Below are 20,966 nucleotides of genomic sequence, written 5' to 3'. Positions count from 1 at the left end.
TTGCCCTCATGTATGCATAGCCTTCCCCCATTATCACCGTACCCAACCAGAGTGGTACTTTTGACATACCTACATTGACACATGAAAATCACCCAAAGTCCATAGTTTACCTTAGGGTTCATTCTTGGTGTTATACATTATATGAATTTGGACAAATGTGTAATGACATGTGTCAGTTATTATGGTATCATACAGAGTATTTTCACTGCCTTAAAAATGTTCTGTGATCTGCCTATTTATCCCTCCCCTTAATCCACCCCCAATCTACTGATCTTTTTACTGTCTCTATAGTTTTATCTTTTTCAGTCTGTCATATAGTTGGAATCAAACAGTATGTAGGTTTTCAGATTGGCTTTTTTTCCCTATGCATTAAGATTACTTCATGTCTTTTTATGGCTTGATAGCTCATTTGTTTTTAGCACTGGGCAATATTTGATTGTCTGGATGTACCACAGTTTATTTACCTACTGAAGGACATCTTGATTGCTTTCAAGTTTTGACAATTATGAATAAAGCTGCTATTCCTACCCATGTACAGGTTTTTGTGTGGACATAAATTTTCAACTCCTTTGGATAAATACTAAGGAGTGTGATTGCTGCATCATATGACAAGAGTATTTTAACTTTGTAAGAAACTGTCAAACCATCTTCCAAAGTGGCTGTACCATTTTGCATTCCCACCAGAAATGAATGAGAACTCCTTTTGCTCCACATCTCCAGCATTTGGTGTTTTCAGTGTTCTAGATTTTGCCCATTCTAGTAGGTGGGAAATAATATCTCATTGTTTGGATTTGCATTTCAGTGATGTCATATGATATAGAGCATCTTGTCATCTGTTTATTTGCCATCTGTGTATGTTCTTTGGTGAGGTATCTGTTAAGGTCTTTAGCCCAGTTTTTAATCAAGTTGTTTTTTATTGTTGAATTTTGTGAGTTCTTTGTTTATATTGGACAATAGTCCTCTATCAGATGTATCTTTTGAAAATGTTTGCTCCCAGTCTGTGGTTTCTCTTCTCATTCTCTGACATTGTTTTTTACAGAAGTGTTTATTTTTAATATAAAAGTTCAGCTTATCAGTTGTTTCTTTCATGGATTGTACCTTTGGTGTTGTAGCTAAAAAGTCATCACCATACCTATGGTCCTCTAGGTATTCTCCTAATGTTATCTTCTAGGAATTTTATGCTTTTTCAGTTTACATTTGGATCTGTAATCAATTTTGAGTTAATTTTGTGAAGGGCATAAGGTCTGTGTCAAGATCAATTTTTTTGTTTGTTTGTTTTTTGTTTTGCTGTGGGTGTCTCATTGTTCCAGCACCATTTGTTGAAAAGACTTTCTTTGCTCTGCTATACTGCCTTTGCTTCTTTGTGAAAGATCAGTTGACTATATTTATGAGCATCTACTTACGTGCTCTCTGTTCTGTTCCATTGATCTATTTGTCTTTTCTTTCACCAATAACACACAGTCTTGATTACTGTAACTAGATGGTAAATCTTGAAGTTGGGTAGGGTCAGTCCTCCAACTTTGCTCTTTTCCTTCAATATTATGTTGATTATTCTGAGTCTTTTGCCTCTCTATATACACTTTAGAATCAGCGAATAGATAACCACAACATAACTTGATGGGATTTTGACTGGCATTGCATTGAATCTGGGGATCAAGTTGGGAGGAACTGATGTCTTGACAATATTGTGTCTTTGTATCCGTGAACATGGAATGTCTCTCCATGTATTTTGTTGTCTAATTTCTTTTATCAGAGTTTTGTAGTTTTCCTCATATATTTTGTATATATCTTGTTAGATTTTTACCTAAATATTTCATTTAGGGGATGCTAATGTAAATGGTTTTGTATTTTTAATTTCAAAATCCACTTGTTCATTGCTGGTCTATAGAAAGGTGACTGACCTTTGTGTATTAACATTGTATCCTAAAACCTTGCTATAATTTATTAGTTGCAGGAGAGTTTTTTTGTGTGTGGATTCTTTCAGATTTTCTACATAGACAATCACAACATCTGCAAACAAAAACAGTTTTATTTCTTCCTTCCCAAACTGTATACCTTTTATGTTCTTTAATTGTCTTATTGCATTAGCTAGAACTTCTAGTACAATTTTGAAGAGGAGTAGTGAGAGAATATTTTTGTCTTATACTTGATATTTGTGGGGAAGCTTTGAGTTTCTCACCATTAAGTATAATGTTAGCTGTAGGGTTTTTTAGACATTCTCTATCATGTTGAAGAAGTTCGCCTCTATTCCCAGTTTACTGACAATTTTTATTATGAGCAGGTGTTGGGTTTTGTCAAATGCTTTTTCTGCATCTATTGATATGATCACGTGATTTTTCCTGTTTAGTCTTTGATGTGATAGATTACATTAATTGATTTTTGAATATTGATCCAGCCTTTCATATCTGGGCTATAAATCCCACTTGGTTTAGGGTTGCGGTGTATAATTATATGTATTTGGATTATTGTATTTTTTTATTCTAGCCAGCCCAGTGGGTGTGAGGGGTTTCACTGTGATTTTGATTTTCATTTCCTTGATGAATATTGGTGTCAAACAAATGTGCCTGTTGGCTATTTGTATATTTTCTTTGGAGTAATGTCTTCAAGTTCTTCACCCACGTTTTTAAAATTGGGTTATTTGTCTTTATACTGTTGAATTGTAAGAGTTCTTTATGCATTGTGGATAGAAGCCATTTATCCAATATATGATTTGCAAATATTTTCTCCCATTCTGTGGGTTTTCTTTTTACTTTATGGATGGTGTTGTCCTAGTTTTCTTTTTATGGAAAAATAGCATCAATATTATGTTTCTCCTCAGTAATGATATCATTAATTCTTTGTAAACTGCAAAGTATATCTTAATTAAATCCTGGGGCCCCCTTTCTTCACAACAAGCAATAATGATAATGATGATGATGATGTTGATAGCTGTTAATATTTATTGAGTGCTACCCATTTACCAGGTATTGTGATAACTACTTTAATGCATTTGCTCATTTAATCCCTAATATATAATCCCATTAAGTAGGAATTACTATTATCTCCATTTATAGATGATGGAACTGAGGCACAGAAAAAGCCACATAGCCAGTAATTGACAGATAAGAAAAATAAATCCTAGGCTGACTGCTCATCCAGTTATACTGTCCCACGATCTGTGTTCTGAGATTTTTCTCACTTTGATTCCTCACAAAATTGTGGTTGTTCGTACCCCAGTGTGAAGGTTTTCTGATAAAGTAGTATGTGCTAGAGTTGTTAATGGTTATTAATCAGTTAATAAATAGATACACTCATGAACTTTTTTTAGAACTCTCACTTATTCATATTTAGGCCTTATAACAGTAATATCTTAAATTATTGACATAAGAACAACAGAAATTTTAGCCATGGGCAACATGGAGAGGAGGATTATTTTGGGCAATGGGACCCTTCAGAGACCGTCACATCTTATGAAAATTGCAACCATTAACTTCCTTTTCATACCTTGTTGAGTCTACTTTACCACCGAATCATTGCTCCACAGACTGGCATCCTTAAAATAATATTGATGGAATATTGATGAACAGATACTAAAGTGCTCAAGTAAACATACACATTTAATTTAGAGTTGGTGTGATATTCCTTGGTCATTCTTGTGAGCACTAAAATATTGAACGGTTGTTTGTGTTTTTTTGTAGTATACAGACATATTTGCAAGAATATTTTTTTTAACTCATAAGTGATTATATTCAGCTCATTGATGCATGGTTATCTTTAACATCCCCCACAAAGTGGTTTGACTTTTCTAAAGCCATCATGGAGTTTGAATATACTTTTTTTATTAATTATTCCTTTCTAGTTGAAATTGCATCATTTCCAGGAATTTTTAAAAAATAATTAAGTGCAGCTCAACTCACCATCCCTTTATTTTTCTCCTACATCTGAGTTACAAACCTGGCTCAATTCAACACCTCACTAAGATTTTTCTGCTGTAAAATATAATAGACCTGTGAGGACAGAGGAACACCTTACCTGAGCCCTCAGGGCTTCTTGTAAAAACTTACATTATATACCCCGGCTCAAATAACCTCCCACATAGCAAAGCACCAATTCCAAAACACTATTTACAAAGCTCCTATCTTTCTTCTCACTCTCATGAAATAACTTCACTCTTCTTCACAAGCCAGAGGCTAACTACTGTATTATCTTTCCTTCACCCTCCCTACATCCCAGCTGCTTTCCTCCTCTCTCCTTTCTTGCCCTCACCTGCTTCCCTTACTTTTAAAAAGGAGGGAGTCATCATACATATCAAGGCACATTCCACTGCTTGATCCAATTAATTTATTCTCTTCTAATACATGGTCCTGTCAATTTCTGGTCTCTTTCTCTCTCACCCTCATCTTTTCTCTGTAATCATAAAAATAAGTTCAATGTTTCATCTTTAAACAAAACAAGGGGAATGAACCACCCGTGACCATGTGATCCCTTCTAGCCTCTGTTCATTCAATTCCCTTTCTATCTAAAACAGTGGTTCTTAAACTTAACTATGCATCAGAATCACCTGGAAAGCTTCTTAAAAGCCAGAGCACTGGTCTCTAACTCCAGATTTTGTTATTCTAGAGGTCTATGGGTAGAACTCAAATATTTTCATTTCTAACAAGTTCCTAGATGACTTTGATACTGCTGATCTGAGGTCCACACTTTAAGAACCACTGGTTTAAGGCAAGATCTTTTATTTTATTTTATCTTATTTATTTTATTTTTTTATTTTATGTAAACCTTTTGCAACAGGTTTTCAGTCTTCACCATTGTACTGTAAGTACCCTTGCTAATGTTGCACATGACCACCTTTTTTCCAGATACTTGTTTTCAAAACTTGATTTCACTGGATCACTCTTCAGTGTTTGACATGGATAGCTGTACCTTTTTTTTTTTTTTTTTTATAAAACTCTTTTCTCTTTTGGACACAGGAAAGCCCATATATTCTTCTCAAGAGAAGAATAGAGTTACTTAAATGTCTGGTCATAAAATATCACACAGAAGATATACAAAATTCATTCTGAAATATTTCATTTTAAGTGCCAAGTACTAATCAATAGTGTACTAAGTTTTGCGGGTACATTATGAACTAATTAAACATGGTCCTTTACATCATCTAATAGAAAAGGTAAGTCAAGTTCATGGTTTAGATTGTAAATTTTAAGGCTAACAACACAGTTTTGAGGAAGGAGTCTGGGAATATCAAAGTTGAGGCCTGTTGCATGAGTAGGAGTTTAGTACAAAAACAAGTGGGCAAAGAATGATTTGGTATAAGGTAATACTCTTGTGGGCTGAATGTGTCTGCTTAAAATTCACATGTTGAAGCCTTCATCCCCAATGTGATGATATTTAAAGATGGGACCTTTGAGAAGTAATTAGGTTTAGATTACGTCATAATTTTAGGACCCTCTTTATGGGATTGGTGCCCTTATAAGAAGAGGAAGACAGAGATAACTCTCTCTCACCATTCACATGCACCAAGAAAAGACCATATGGGCACACAGCAAGAAGGCAGCTGTCTACAGGTCAGGAAGCAGGCCCTTACCAGAAACTGAATCTGCCAGCACCTTGATCTTGGATTTCACAGCCTCCAGAACTGTGAGAGATAAATGTCTGTTGTTTAGGCCACCCAGGCTATAGTATTTTGTTATAGCAGCCAGAGCTCCCTAAGACAAACACCATTAGCTAAGAATCAGAGGCAAGAAAGAACAGGCTTGCTTCAGAAAATTAAAGACATTTTGTTTGGCTGGAGAAAAAGAAAAAAAATATATATATAAATTATATTATATATAATTGTTCATGGGTATGTTCTTGCTGGGGGAACAGAGTGATGAGTGATGAGGCAAATAAGTATATCTGGCACTACTGAATAAATATGGGGACCTGAAAGAACTATTCTCTCTCTTCAAAATGGATTTGAAAACAAACAAACAAACAAACATCTATCCACTGGCTGGGGGAAGCAGTAATCTTTTTCATCTCTACTAGAGATGAACACACAATAAAGTTCTCAAACCAGTCAAATAGTTGCTTTATAAAACCACCAAGAGGCTTGGCACCCCAACTTTTTGAGGTAATAGAACTATTTGAACAAACTTGATGTATAAGAATAGTAAGATACGACAGAAAAGTTCACACCATATGAGAGAAGAGATTTACATGAAAAAAGAATATGCACTAGAAAGACAGAGTTTCAAAAAATATACTCAATGAAACTAAAAAGCCCAATGATTGGATAAAAAGATTGAACACAGCTGCAGAGAGAATTCGTGAACTGCATGATAGATCTGAAGTTTTAATAATGTAACACAGAGAGATAAAGTGATAGAAAATATGAAAAAGAGGTAAAGAGACATTGACTGTGGATTGAGAGGACCTAGAAAGCTAGACAGAAGAAAAACAACTCAATATTCAAATGTAAGATGGTTGATTATTTCCATAATTAATGAAATATATGAATCCCCAGGTTAAAGGAAAAAATGACTCAGATTGGATAATTAAAAATAAATCTATATATAAATACAATATGCTGAAATTGCAGAAATCCAAGGGCAAGGAGAATATATAAAACTCATCTAAAGAGAAGACAGAAAGTAAAGTTTTACAGTAATTTTAACCCTAGGAGACTTCTGCAAACAAACAAGCAAACAAAAATACCAAAGAAAATGGAATCATATTTTTAAAGTACAGAAGAAAATGACTCAACTTAGAATTTTATCTCTGGGTAGATTGTCCTTAAATAGTGAAAGTAAAATAAATACATCTCCAAAACAAAAGTGAAGAAATTTACCACTCATAGACTCTTGCTGAAATAACTTGTCCTGGAATATGTATTTTAGGAAGAAGAAAGTTTAATCCAGAAGGAAGCAATAGTAAGAATTAATGGTGAGTAAAGAAACTGGCAAATACATAAATGTAAATAAGGATCAACTCTAGTAATAATAACAATAAAGATTATATAGGGAACTTTTTGGAAAGGTGGAACTAAACATTAGGAAACAAAGTGATAAATGTATTCTAAGATCCTTCTGTTAATCAAGCGTTTATGGGAACTAAATGATTAATTTTAAAATTTGGCAAGTCAGTAATATATTTTAAATGTTTAATGTAGCCACCAAAATAATGGAAAGAGAATGTATAACTTTCCAACTTAACTAAAGGGAGAAAAAATAACAAATAAATATAAAGAAAATGAATAATAAATAAAAATAACTGAAATGTTAGATATAAATCCACACTATATCAGAAATTACAATAAAAATAACTAGATTTAAGAGTCATCTAAAAGAGGTTCTCAGATGTGGATTAAATTTTAATTGCATTGTAGGGGAAAATATACTTAAAATAATGACACGTAAAGGCAAATGTGAAGGATTGAGAGTTGGAAAAAATTGATCCAGGCATGTACTACCATAACAAAGCTGATGTAACTCTATTAAAAACAAATGATAAATAGACACACAGATATGTAATAATGATAAAGGAAGCAGTTCACTTCATTTATCAAAGTTATACCATCATGTACTTTTAAGTACCTAATAATATAATTTTTAAAATGTATAAATTAAAGATTGACAGAATAAAAAGATTGAGGAGAATAAAACACAATACACAATAATATAAAAACTTACGTTAAAACAACACATGGTTCACAGAAGAAAGTATAATGGAAAGTAAAACATATTAAGGGCTGTGTTAATAAACACACCACATATTAAAACTTGGATGAAGACATTAAGTAATGTATGTTAGAAGGTATTATAAAATAATAACTGAAAAAGACATCCAAATCATAAAGGAGAAAATAAAACTGTCCTATTTGTAGATGACATGATGTTATATATATATATATATATATATATATATATATATATATATATATAGACAACCCTAAAGACTCCCTAAAGCCCTAGACAACCCTAAAGACTCCACCAAAAATCTTTCAGAACTATTAAATAAATTGAATAAAGTTGCAGGATACAAATAAATATATAAGAATCTGTTGTGATTCTATACACTAGCAATGAACTAGGAGGGAAAGAAATTAAGAAAACAATCCCATTTCAAATTCATCAGAAAAAATAAAATACCTAGGAATAAATTTAACCAAGGAGGTAAAATACCTGTACATGGAAAAATATAAGACACTGATGAAAGAAATTGTAGAAGACATAAATAAATGGAAAGATATTTCATGTTCATAGATTGGAAGAATTAATATTGTCAAAGTATCCAGACTACTCAAAGCAGATTCAATGCAATCACTATCAAAATTCCAATGGCATTTTTCACAGAAATAGTAAAAACAATCCTAAAATTTGTATGGAACCATAAAAGACCCCAAAGAGGCAAAACAATCTTGAGGAAGAAAAACAAAGCTGGAGGTATTATGCTCCCTGAATTCAAACCATATTACAAAGATATAGTAATCAAAACAATATGGTATTGGCATAAAACAGTCACATAGATCAATGGAGCCACATATAGAGCCCTGAAATAAACCCATGCATATATAACCAATTAGTTTATGACAAAGGAGCCAAGAATATACAATGGAGAAAAGACAGTCTCTTCAGTAAATGGTGCTGGGAAAACTGGACAGCCACAATAAAAGAATGAAACTCAACCACTATCTTACACTGTACACAAAAATTAACTCAAGATTGATCAAAAATTTGAATGTAACACCTTAAACCATAAAACTTGTAGAAGAGAACACAGGCAGTCAGCTCCTTGACATCAGTCTTGGGGATGATTTTTTGGATTTGACACCAAAAGCAAAAACAGCAGAAGTAAAAATAAACAAGTGGGACTATATCAAACTGAAAAGCTTCTGCAAAGCAAAGAAAACCATCAACAAAATGAAAAGGCAACCTACAGAATGGCAGAAAATATTTGTAAATCTTATATCTAATAAGGGATTAATATAGCAAATATACAAAGAACTCATACAATTCAATAGCAAAAAAACAAACAATCCAAACAAAAAATGAGCAGAGGATCAGAACAGACATTTCTCCAAAGAAGAAATACAAATGGACAACAAGTGCATGAAAAGGTGCTCAAGGTCACAAATTATCAGGGAAATGCAAATCAAACCCACAGTGAGATACCACCTCACACCTGTTAGAATGGCTATCACCAAAAAGACAAGAAATAGCAAGTGTTGGTGAGGATGCGGAGAAAAGGGAACCCTTGTACACTGTTCGTGGGACTGTAAATTGGTGCAACCACTATGGAAGACAGTATAGCAGTCTGTCAAAAAATTAAAAATAGAACTACTGTATGATCCAGCAATTCCACTTCTGGGTATTTATTTGAAGAAAGCTAAAACACTAACCTGAAAAGACATATGCAGCCCCATGTTCACTGCAGCATTGTTTACAACAGCCAAGAAATGGAGGCAACCTAAGTGTCCATCTATGGATGAATGGATAAAGAAAATGTGGCATGTATACACAATGGAACATTATTTGGCCATAAAACAGAATGAAATCTTGTCATTTGTGACAACATGGATGGATCTTGAGGGCATTATGCTAAGTGAAATAAGTCAGATAGAGAAAGACCAATACTATATGAACTCATAGATAGAGAATAGATCGGTAGTTGTTAGAGGTGGGGAGTGGGGTGTAGGTGAAATGTGTGAAGGGGGTTAAAAAGTAAAAACTTCCAGCTATAAAATAAATGTCATGTGGGTATAATGTACAGCATGATGATTACAGTTAATAAGACTGTATTGCGTATTTAAAAATTGCTGAGTAATTTTTTTAAATTATTTATTTAGGGGTGCTTTGGGTCTTTGTTGCTGCGTGCGGGCTTTCTCTAGTTGCGGCGAGCAGGAGCTTCTCTTCATTGCGGTGCATGGGCTTCTCATTGCGGTGGCTTCCCCTGTTGCAGAGCACAGGCTCTAGGCATGCGGGCCTCAGCAGTTGTGGTGCACGGGCTCAGTAGTTTTGATGCATGGGCTTAGTTGCTCCGTGGCATGTGGGATCCTCCTGGACCAGGGCTCGAACCTGTGTCCTCTGCATTAGCAGGCAGATTCCCAATCACTGCGCCACCAGGGAAGTCCCTGCTAAGAGTAAATCTTTAAAGTTTTGATCACAAGAAAAAAATTGTAACTATGTATCGTGATAGGTGTTAACTAGGCTTAATTGTGGTGATCATTTCACAATGTGTATAAATATTGAATCATCATGTTGTACACCAGAAACTAATATAACGTTATATGTCAGTTATAGCTAAATTAAAAAAAATACTGAAAATTCAATTTAGCTTTATTTTTTTTAAAAAAAGAATAATGGGTTAAAATCAAATGAAGTGATATGGAGGATATTTTAAAAATGGGAGATAGAATAAATGTAATAGAACAAGAATAGTTGAATTATGCTGCTCTCTGCTCCATACAGACCTAGAGGTCAAGGCTTGCCAAGTGTATCACTGAATCTTATGAACTACCGTGAGTTTCACTTCATAATTTCCAAGGAGCAGAACCAAAATCTCAGGAATATTTCAAAGGAGAAAATCAGAATCCTCAGCATATGGCAGAAAAGGGTGGCCATCAGAATCTGAATCCCTACAAATATATGTACCCTCTCCAATATCATAAGATCAATAAGAGCATATAAAACCACACATAACCTACAATCTCTGGATTAATAGAAGACAGAGAATGCCACAAACTTTAAATTACATTTATAAAGAGAAATAAACACTCAATTCCAAGAGAGTTTCTGCTCTGACTACAAGACTGTGGATGTAGAGAGCAGGGAGAGAAGGCTTAGGAGACTCCGTGACAAAGAGGGGAGAGATTTGGAAGAATTAATGAAGCACAGAAAAAATCATCCTCAGAAAGAGAACATCCAATGTTCAGAGCCAAATTAGTACTAGACCAAAATGAAAGTTTGGCACTTGGTAATCTACACCACCTGATACAAGAAATGGCCTTGAAAGTATAATAAGAGACACTCAAAGTGGGAGTATTAGAGAAGATTTGTTCTGGAGAAGGAGATGGATAATGGGGTTGCACCTTTGAGAAAGATAACACTGAAAAGAAAGAAAAAGTTAGAGGGGAAAGAGTAGGATCCTGAAGAAATGGAAGGAAAAAAACAAAAGCTTTGACAGCTTTTGCCTTCACTCCCACCATTAATATCACCTATGAAAAAACCACATTTCACTAAAGCAACAGCAGGGAGTGTGGTTCAAGTATAAACCCTGTCCACGACATGAGTAGAAATAGGAAAAGACACACACACATACAGAGTGAGAGAGAGAGAGGGCAAGAGAACCTCTATACAAAGCAATTGGGCAAATAAGACAGGTAAATGAATAAAAATATTTCAGCTAATGAAAACTCACCATCCTCAAACCACCATAAAGTAAAAAAAGAAAATGTAACACATAATTCTAACTAAATTATATATTATACAATAAGGATTTTGACATCTATCACTTATCTATGTATCACCTATCATTCTTTCTCTAAACTTGGAAATTAAAAAACTAACACAGAAATCAATAAAACAAGGAATAAATGCAAATATGGTTGAATTCATAAAAACGTATTAAACTAGTCCAAGAAATATATTTTATAATGCTAAAAGCCACATTCACAGTGAAGACACAACAGAAATTATCTACGTATAATATCAAATTACACAGTAAATGCCCATTTAAACCAGAAATTACAGATAATGCATAGAGACATATGTAGAAGCATTAATAATGTGAAACTTTAATATACCACTTTCAGTATAAAATATAATAAGTAGGCATAAATAAGAATATAAGAAATAAAAGCAACATAATTAATATAGTAAATCTTATATATAACACCCTACAGTCTAAAAAGAGACAGTGTATGTTCTTCCAAAATGCTTATAGAATGTGTCATATTTTATTATATATGAAGAGTCATATCAGGAAAATATCAAGAAGTATCATAAAGAGAAATCTTATATTTTCTTACAATCATGCATAAGATCTGGAAATTTAAAATAAAATATAAAAAATTGAAAATCTCTTTCACCTGAATATTTTTTAAAAAACTATTAGACAATTTTTGGAGCAAAGGATACTAAGAAAAATTGCAGGATTTCTGAGAAGTAATGATAATGATAGTACTACATATAACTATATATGAGATATATTTACATATTTGAAGCAGTCACCAGAAGAAAATTCACTTTACAAAAATACAGGGTACACAGATTTTCTTATTGATATAAGGGAACAATCAACAAATTCATAAAATGGGCAACTGATCTGGGCACCTTTAAAATAATGAATTTACTGGTAAAAATGGAGGTCTTTTAAATGAAAAGAAACCATATAAATAATCAAATGTAATGCATGAATCCTGGTTAGATCCTGATTGAACAAAACTAAAGATAGGTTCTATTTTTGTGACAACTGGGAGAAATGAATAGAGACTGGATATTAGATGATACAGTGAAAATATTTTGAATTTTCTTAGGTGTGATAATAATATTGTGACTATATAGAATAGTTTTATTCTTAGGAGGCCCATGCTGAAATAGTTATGTAGAGAGAAAGAGTGTTCACAAAATATGGCAATATGTTGATTGTTGTTGAATCAGAATGGAAGATATACGGTGGTGAATTTTTTCAACTTTGGTCTATATTTGAATTACATTTTAAAATATAATAGATATATAATAATTTATACATTATAAAATTTAAAATGTAAAAAGGAAATAAATATATGCACAGTATAATAGCATTTATGTAAATATTTTAAGTATACAAAATGATAGTATGCATTATTTCTCACATTGATCATGTGTGATTTTATAACATGCCAGTTACAGGTAGTGATTAATTCTGGAGAAGCGTATGGAAGTGATGGAGCAGTGGTGGTGAGGCTTATGTTTTATTTCTTTTTTTTTTTTTTTTTTTTTTTCGGTACGCGGGCCTCTCGCTGTTGTGGCCTCTCCCGTTGCGGAGCACAGGCTCCGGACGCGCAGGCTCAGCGGCCATGGCTCACGGGCCCAGCCGCTCTGCGGCATGTGGGATCCTCCCGGACCAGGGCACGAACCCGTGTCCCCTGCATCGGCAGGTGGACTCTCAACCACTGTGCCACCAGGGAAGCCCCGTTTTATTTCTTTAACCAAAAGTGGAGGGAAAGAATGAGCCTCAGAAAATATGGCAAAATATTATTTTTTATTAAATGTAGTTTGTGGTAATTATTTTTATTATAATATACTCTGAATTTTCTATGTTTAAATATTTCATAATTAAATCCTTTTAGCTTAAAATGTCTCAAGCCAAAACATAGAAGATACCGGATATGTATTTTGATTTTCTCTGTAATGAATGGAGTAGAATTAAACTGATATAATAATTATCTAAAATTAAAAGGAGAAAGAGCGAGAGCAAAAGGATCTAGATCAAATAACTATGGAATCATTCTACACTGCTGATAACTTCCTGAATTTTTAATCTGTGAGGAAATTTGTAGCCTAAGAAATGAGTACACTACATCCTTACTGTTACCAAACCAAACTTGGGTCTGCTCACCTGCTCACAGTTAAGCCAATCTACCGACACCAGGTTGTGATGAAGGAAAGTGCGTTTACTGCAGGCACAAAGCAAGGAGTCCAGGCCACTAAGACCCCAAATTCCCCCAACCCCCCAGTGGTTTTCAGGGGAAGGTTTTTAAAGATAGGGTGAGGGAGAGAGTGATCAGCTGATGGACATTCTTCTGATTGGTTGATGCTGAGGTAATCAGGAGTCAACATCATCAACCTTCTGGTTCCAGCCAGTCTGAGGTCTATGGGCTAGTGGTCAGAATGCAGTTAACTTCTTCCACCTGGTGGGGGTATCAGTATCCACAAAACACCTCAAAGGCTATGGCTCAGAATATTATCGATAGCCCTTGAGGAGGAACTAAAGGTCCTTGACCTTGTCTAATGGCTAAACTATTATTATCTTTTCTTACTTGACTGTTTTCCTTTGTTTCTGCATTTTCTCAATTCTCTGAGTAAATTTATTCTTTGGAACTTAGGGAAGACCTAGGAGGCTCAAGCTTTTCTACAAACAAGAGGCAATTGGAGGACATGGTGGGGTGGGGCAGTCTGTCCCCTGAGGGCCCCATAGGGTCCTGCTCAGTTACACTTACTACAAAAGCAATGCTGTTTTTTGGATATTTTAAATTTTTACTATGCTGATAATGCCAACTTCCTTCATAATAAAGGATCCATGTGTATAACTTCACAATTTTTATATAAATGGGGTCAATGGAGTTACATACAGTGGTCTGCTGGAGCTAGCTCACGCTAGCTCAAGAAAGTTGATTGTACTCATTTCAGTCAGCTGGCTCACTAGCATACTACTGGTTATATAGGAATTAAAGTGGTGTGCTGGTAAATGTTTAACAACTGGCTCTCCTAGGAATAAAAGTTTTGGTTTATACTGTTTGCCAATTTCTATTATGTATATACGCCCACCATGTCAATTTCAGGTTATCAATGTTACCTCACTAAACATGGATTTGGGAATAAAAGCACAGAATCAGCACTTGTAAGCCAGTATGAGTCGGCTCCAGCATATCACTGAAAGGTATTCATCTCAAACTTCCTCTCTGACTGTAGTGGATTTTAGAGCTGCATGATGGAAACAGGAGAGAGAAATCTATCATTCCTAACTGTTGAAAGAAAGGGAAAAATAAAAACAAGGCTGCTTTGATCAATTTGCATATCTTGATTTCCTTGTTGAGAATGTTGTCTTCTATACTATAATAAAACACCTCTATCCATCATGTAGATATGTCGATCATCATCTTAGTATGTTAGGGTAATATTGCTTTAATTCCTCTAGGATTTGGGATAATGAATATTATTTAGTAAGATAACATATTGAGAATGGTTACTTCTGTAGCTGCATATGTTAAAGACAACCAGGTTTTGAGCTTCAGGCAATGTAGTACAGAAGCTGGTTGGGCTGAGCAATATATTGTAAAAAAAAAAAAAAAAGCTTTTCTTCAAGTTTTTGTAACATTACCCCATGAAAGAAAGGTTAAACCACCCTTCAAAACACAGGTGATTGGCTAATTAATAGAACATAGGTGCTGAAAGTACACTACAGTGTGAAACAGGTCATTTCAAAGTGATTTTGTCTAAGAATTGGAACCCAGAGGAAGAAAATGTCATAGTTTCACAAGTCTGGAATTATGCAATAAAACTTTAATCAGATACAATCACATAATGATTTTTTTCAGGCATGAATATTTCAACCACCAGCCTTAATACTAAAGATTAGGTGTTCAATGTATATTATTTGTAGAAAAATATGCTACAATTTATTTAGAACTACTTCTAATAGAAACTGCCTATATTTTACAAGTCAATGAAAATAAGAACATTGGAGAATCATGGTCATCGTGGCACATTTTAAATGCACCTTCATAAGAATAATTTTCTATATAATATTATCTTAGTCTGTTCGAGATGCTATAACAAAACATGAAAAACCAGGTAACTCATAAATAACAGAATTTATTTCTCACAGTTCTGGAGGCTAAAGTCCAAGATCATGGTGACAGCCTGGTTGGGTGAGGACCGTTATCCTGGTTGCAGACACATCCCTGGCTGTGTCCTCACATGGTGTTAAGGGGCCAGGGAGCTCTGTGCAGTCTTTTTTATTAGAGCACTGATCCTATTCATGACAGCTATACTCTCATGATCTAATCACCACCCAAATACCCCATCTTCTAATACCATCACATTGGGTATTAAGATTTCAACATATAAATTTTAGAGGAACACAAACATTCAGACCATAGAAAGTGCGAACAGGGATTTGTTATATTCAGTAAAGATTTTCAAGTCTTCCAGAGCTCTGAATTATATTATTGCCCTAACAAGCATTAGGAATGATATTGCAGCGATAAGAATAAAGTCTATGCGTATTTATAGATTCCCCAGTGATAATTCTTATTTTAGTAACAAGGCCTGGATTAATGTATATTTATGATTAATAAAAATACCTGAGAAACATTCTGTCTGGTTAGTGGAATATTGTGGTTACCTATAGAAAGCTTTAAGACTAACACATAATATAAAACATTTGAACAATCTAATATTAAAATCATGTCATATGCTTCTCATAACTTATCACAGATTGAGATCTCTGGGAAGCAGATTCTGAGGCAGGATTTATTATATAGGACGTTAATTAGTTAGTGCTCTTAGAAGCAACACCTGTAGAAACAAGAGGGCGAAAGGAGGATTGGACCAAAGGAAGAAGTTGAGTTGTGGTATCATCCCAAATAAGGTTTCAGCTGGCCCTCCTTGAGAACTTCAGAGCTGGGACTGCCATTCCGAATTATCCCAAATAGGGGCAAGGAGACTGGGCGTTTATATCTTCACACTGATCAGTAATTTGATGTAGGCTGCCAAAAGTAAGGGAATCTTGGGTGAGGCAATACCTTTCAGCTGAGGCAATCTCCAAAGTGGGCTGACAGCTGAGGGTGAAAGCCCGGAAGAAGTTCATCATTCCGGAAGGAGCATCTAGGTGAAGCGTCACAGCCTTGACTATATAGCTCTCGGACGGAACAAGAAAAAGTGGTCGTCCTACCAATGGATACAAAATTTATTTCTCAGTAATTTCAGAGAGGTATAGGTTGAAATTTTCATCTGCCCACATCCATTCAACGACTGTTTTCTTCCTATGTAAGTACCATTTGGTTTGAATTATACTCTTTTAGTAAGAGAGTAATGATTCCTTGCTCTGAGCTGGGTAATATGCAGTAAATACAATATGATGGCAAAGCAATGCTGATGTGACAGAAATTAACTCAGATATTGAATATTTCTATTTAGTTTTCTCTGTGTATGGCATTAACACATTGCATGCGCTTTTAATATTATTTGATGTATACATGTAAATATTGACTCTTCTAACTGATTCTATGAGATGAATATCTACCTAAACATATTGGACCCAGTAAGAAAATTACACATTCTTAATATGTAAAAGTGTTTACCCTTGATACACTATTTACATTTTCACTGCTTTCCATTGCTGGAAAGTGCAAAGTTTTTCAGCTCTTCATGAGAAGGCTAAACAAAGAGGAGAGCATAGTACTATCAGTAGACGCACTTGTGAGTATTCTGTAAAAATCTAGATATATACAACCCTTTGCTTCTATTTTGAACCCAAAGACAGAGCGAGAGAATATTGTAGCCAATGTGTGTATCCTGCTGTGTTGTGATTGGGTGTCGCTGCAGAAGGAAGCACAGTGGGATAAGTTAGTGTACAATAAAAACTTTGGAAGCCCTTTTGCAACATACGTTGTATGGGATAACCACATCAGCAGAGTCGTTCAATTTCAATTACAACACATGCTTTCAGATGTTTCTATTTTGTAATTTTTGTTTTCTCATGGTTACTTTTTATTTTGCATACCGCTGTCTTCCTGCATTTTTACTTGAATCGCAGTCCGAAGGAAAAGGAAGAGAGTTCAATATTAAACTGACCTTTACTAGCTTTGATCCACTAGCTCTCAGTAGATTGTATCATGTTAACTTCCTTCCCCATCTGAGAGAGGACTTATCTAAAATGGCATCTGATCCCATTTCCCCCAAATCCCTAGGCTCCTGTCGTTCTGTTTTTAAAACCTGCCTTACTTTTCTTCATGGATGAATTCTGACACTGTGATTTCTTTCTTTGATACTTTTTCCTGTTACTTCCAGTAGAATGTTACTTTATACAAAGACTTTTGTTTCTTGTATTTCTAGCTGCTTCTCCAGTACTGGAGCATAGTGTTAAATAAATAAATAGCAATTCAGGCACACATTTCCTAGTTATACCACTGTCTTTAACCTCTCTTCCAGACTTAAGATGTTTATAATTTGGGGGACCTTAGTTGTAGTTTACTCACAGTCTTAATATGTGGAATGTATTTTGTTACTAACTCCTTTAAGTCCTACCTTAGATCATTCCTCTCCTTTTCGTTTCTATTTTTCTTTCTTTGTATTATGAAAATTTCAAACATATCCAAAAGTAGAGAGAATGACATAAAGAAAGCTCCCATACTCACCATCCAGCAAACACTTAACTAATGACCAATTTTGTTTCATCTATACACCTGTATGCTTCCACGCACACCCAGGTTATTTGAAACATATGTTAAGGCATCTTCTAATAAAAGTAACGATGGATTCACAACTGAAAACACCACATTTTGGGAGTCAAAAAACCTGAATTTGAGGTATAAACAACCCCGTCTTGCTTCAGTCTTTCCAATATTAGTGCTCTGAGGACACCTGAGAAAAGTGATGTATAAATATAGGTTAGTTTATTCTCTTTTATATCCTTTGACTAGCTGTAGTATTTATTTTAAGTGAAGCTGAAGCAATATTGTAGATTTTCTGAAAGAATGTTGTCTCAAATAACCATAAAATTTTTTTATAAAAAGCATTTTTACCCATGATATAATCCCTTTGTTTGTTTCCAGCTTTCATATAACAAGAATAATTTTAATATATATTTCTCCATAGCAGAGCATCTATTATATTAAGCATATAGTGTCCAAGTTCCCCAATACCCTTTATATGGTCCTTTTGCAAAATGTTCTTAATCAACCTGAAAAACAATAGACTTCTAAAATTGCTAGTTCTTACTTACAATATTACTGCCCACAGCCTGTGTCTTTTTTTTTTTTTTTTGCAGTACGCGGGCCTCTCACTGTTGTGGCCTCTCCCGTTGCGGAGCACAGGCTCCGGACGCGCAGGCTCAGCGGCCATGGCTCACGGGCCTAGCCGCTCCGCGGCATGTGGGATCCTCCCAGACCGGGGCACGAACCCGTGTCCCCTGCATCTGCAGGCGAACTCTCAACCACTGTGCCACCAGGGAAGCCCCCAGCCTGTGTCTTTATTAGCTTAAAAAAGACTATATCTGTGGAATAAATTGTCTCCAATTCTATTTGTTACATTAGTTAGAAGGGATAGATACGTATATTCTATGACCACTAACCATAAATTAAAAGTATACCAATGTGGGGCTTCCCTGGTGGCACAGTGGTTGAGAGTCCGCCTGCCGATCCAGGGGACACGGGTTCATGTCCCGGTCCGCGAAGATCCAACATGCCGCGGAGCGGCTGGGCCCGTGAGCCATGGCCGCTGAGCCTGGTGCGTCCGGAGCCTGTGCTCCGCAACGGGAAAGGTCACAACAGTGAGAGGCCCGCGTACCGCAAAAAAAAAAAAAAAAAAGTATACCAGTGTGACTTTTCAGAGCATCTTCTGTTTTCAACTTTAAGTGTAATTGATGTACAATAAATTGTACATATTTAAAGTGAACAATTTGATAAGTTATATGAATGTATACACCTATGGATCCATCACCCCAAAAGACAGCAAACATTTTGATCACCCCAAAAGTTTTTTGTGTTCCTTTGGAATCTGTACCTGATTTCACCCCTGTATCTGGGCAACCACTGATCTGATTCATTTGCATTTTTTAGAATTCCATGTAAATGGAATCATGCAGTATGTGCACTTTTTGATTTGGTGGTTTTTTCCTTTCAGCATAATAATTTTGTGATTCATCCATGTTATCTTGTGTATTAATATTGCTTTTTTTATTGTCAAGTTGTATTCCATTGCATGTATATACCAAAATTTGTTTTCATCTACTAATATATTGATGGACATTTGAGTTGTATTCAGCTTTTGGCTATTACAAAGTTGCTGGTAACATTTATATACAAGTCTTTATGTGGGCATATGTTTTTGTTTCTTTGGCATACACACCTAGAAGTGGAATGACCGGGTCATATGGGAAGTTTCCTTTAAAGTTTTTAAGTACCAAGTCATTTTCCCAAGTGGCTTTAAAATTTAACATTTCCATCAGCAGTGTATGAGTTGCTTCACATCCTTGCCAACATTGGGTACAGCTGGTCATTTTAATTTTTTCCTTTGTCATGGTATCGTTGTGGTTTAATTTGCATTTTCCTCATGATTCCTAATATTGAACATCTTTTCATGTACGTATAGGTAATTGATATATGATCTTTTTTCATATTTTGCCTATTTTCTTATTAATCAATTATAAGAGATTACATATGAGAGAATATATATATTTTATATATGATAATTTACATAATACATACAACTTATAAGAAAATATTTATATTGTATATATATATAAATTATATATAGTAAGATAATATATGTATTCTGGGTTCCAGTCCTTTGGTTGCAGTTATTTTCTCAGTTTTTTTTTTTTACATCTTTATTGGAGTATAATTGCTTTACAATGGTGTGTTAGTTTCTGCTTTATAACAAAGAGAATCAGTTATACATATACATATGTTCCCATATCTCTTCCCTCTTGCATCTCCCTCCCTCCCACCCTCCCTATCTCACCCCTCTAGGTGGTCACAAAGCACTGAGTTGATCTCCCTGTGCTATGCGGCTGCTTCCCACTAGCTATCTATTTTACATTTGGTAGTATATATATGTCCATGCCACTCTGTCACTTTGTCACAGCTTACCTTTCCCCCTCCCCATATCCTCAAGTCCATTGTCTAGTAGGTCGGTGTCTTTATTCCTCTCTTACCCCTAGGTTCTTCATGACATTTTTTCCCTTAAATTCCATATATATGTGTTAGCATACGGTATTTGTCTTTCTCTTTCTGACTTACTTCACTCTGTATGACAAACTCTAGGTCCATCCACCTCATTACAAATAGCTCAATTTCGTTTCTTTTTATGGCTAAGTAATATTCCTTTGTATATATGTGCCACATCTTCTTTATCCATTCATCCTATTATGGACACCTGATCCCAGGTGAGTGAACACTATGGATAGTTAGAAATCAGAGAAACTTTAGTGAACAAATCCACATCAACCTTCCTCAGCCAAGTCCTGACAATGCTGTTCAGTTATTTTATTTACCTTTAATTATCTCAAGCCTCCCAGTCAAT

Source organism: Tursiops truncatus, chromosome X (genome assembly GCF_011762595.2).
Source record: "Tursiops truncatus isolate mTurTru1 chromosome X, mTurTru1.mat.Y, whole genome shotgun sequence".
Taxonomy (NCBI): Eukaryota; Metazoa; Chordata; class Mammalia; order Artiodactyla; family Delphinidae; genus Tursiops; species Tursiops truncatus.
This window is presented reverse-complemented; position numbering follows the sequence as displayed.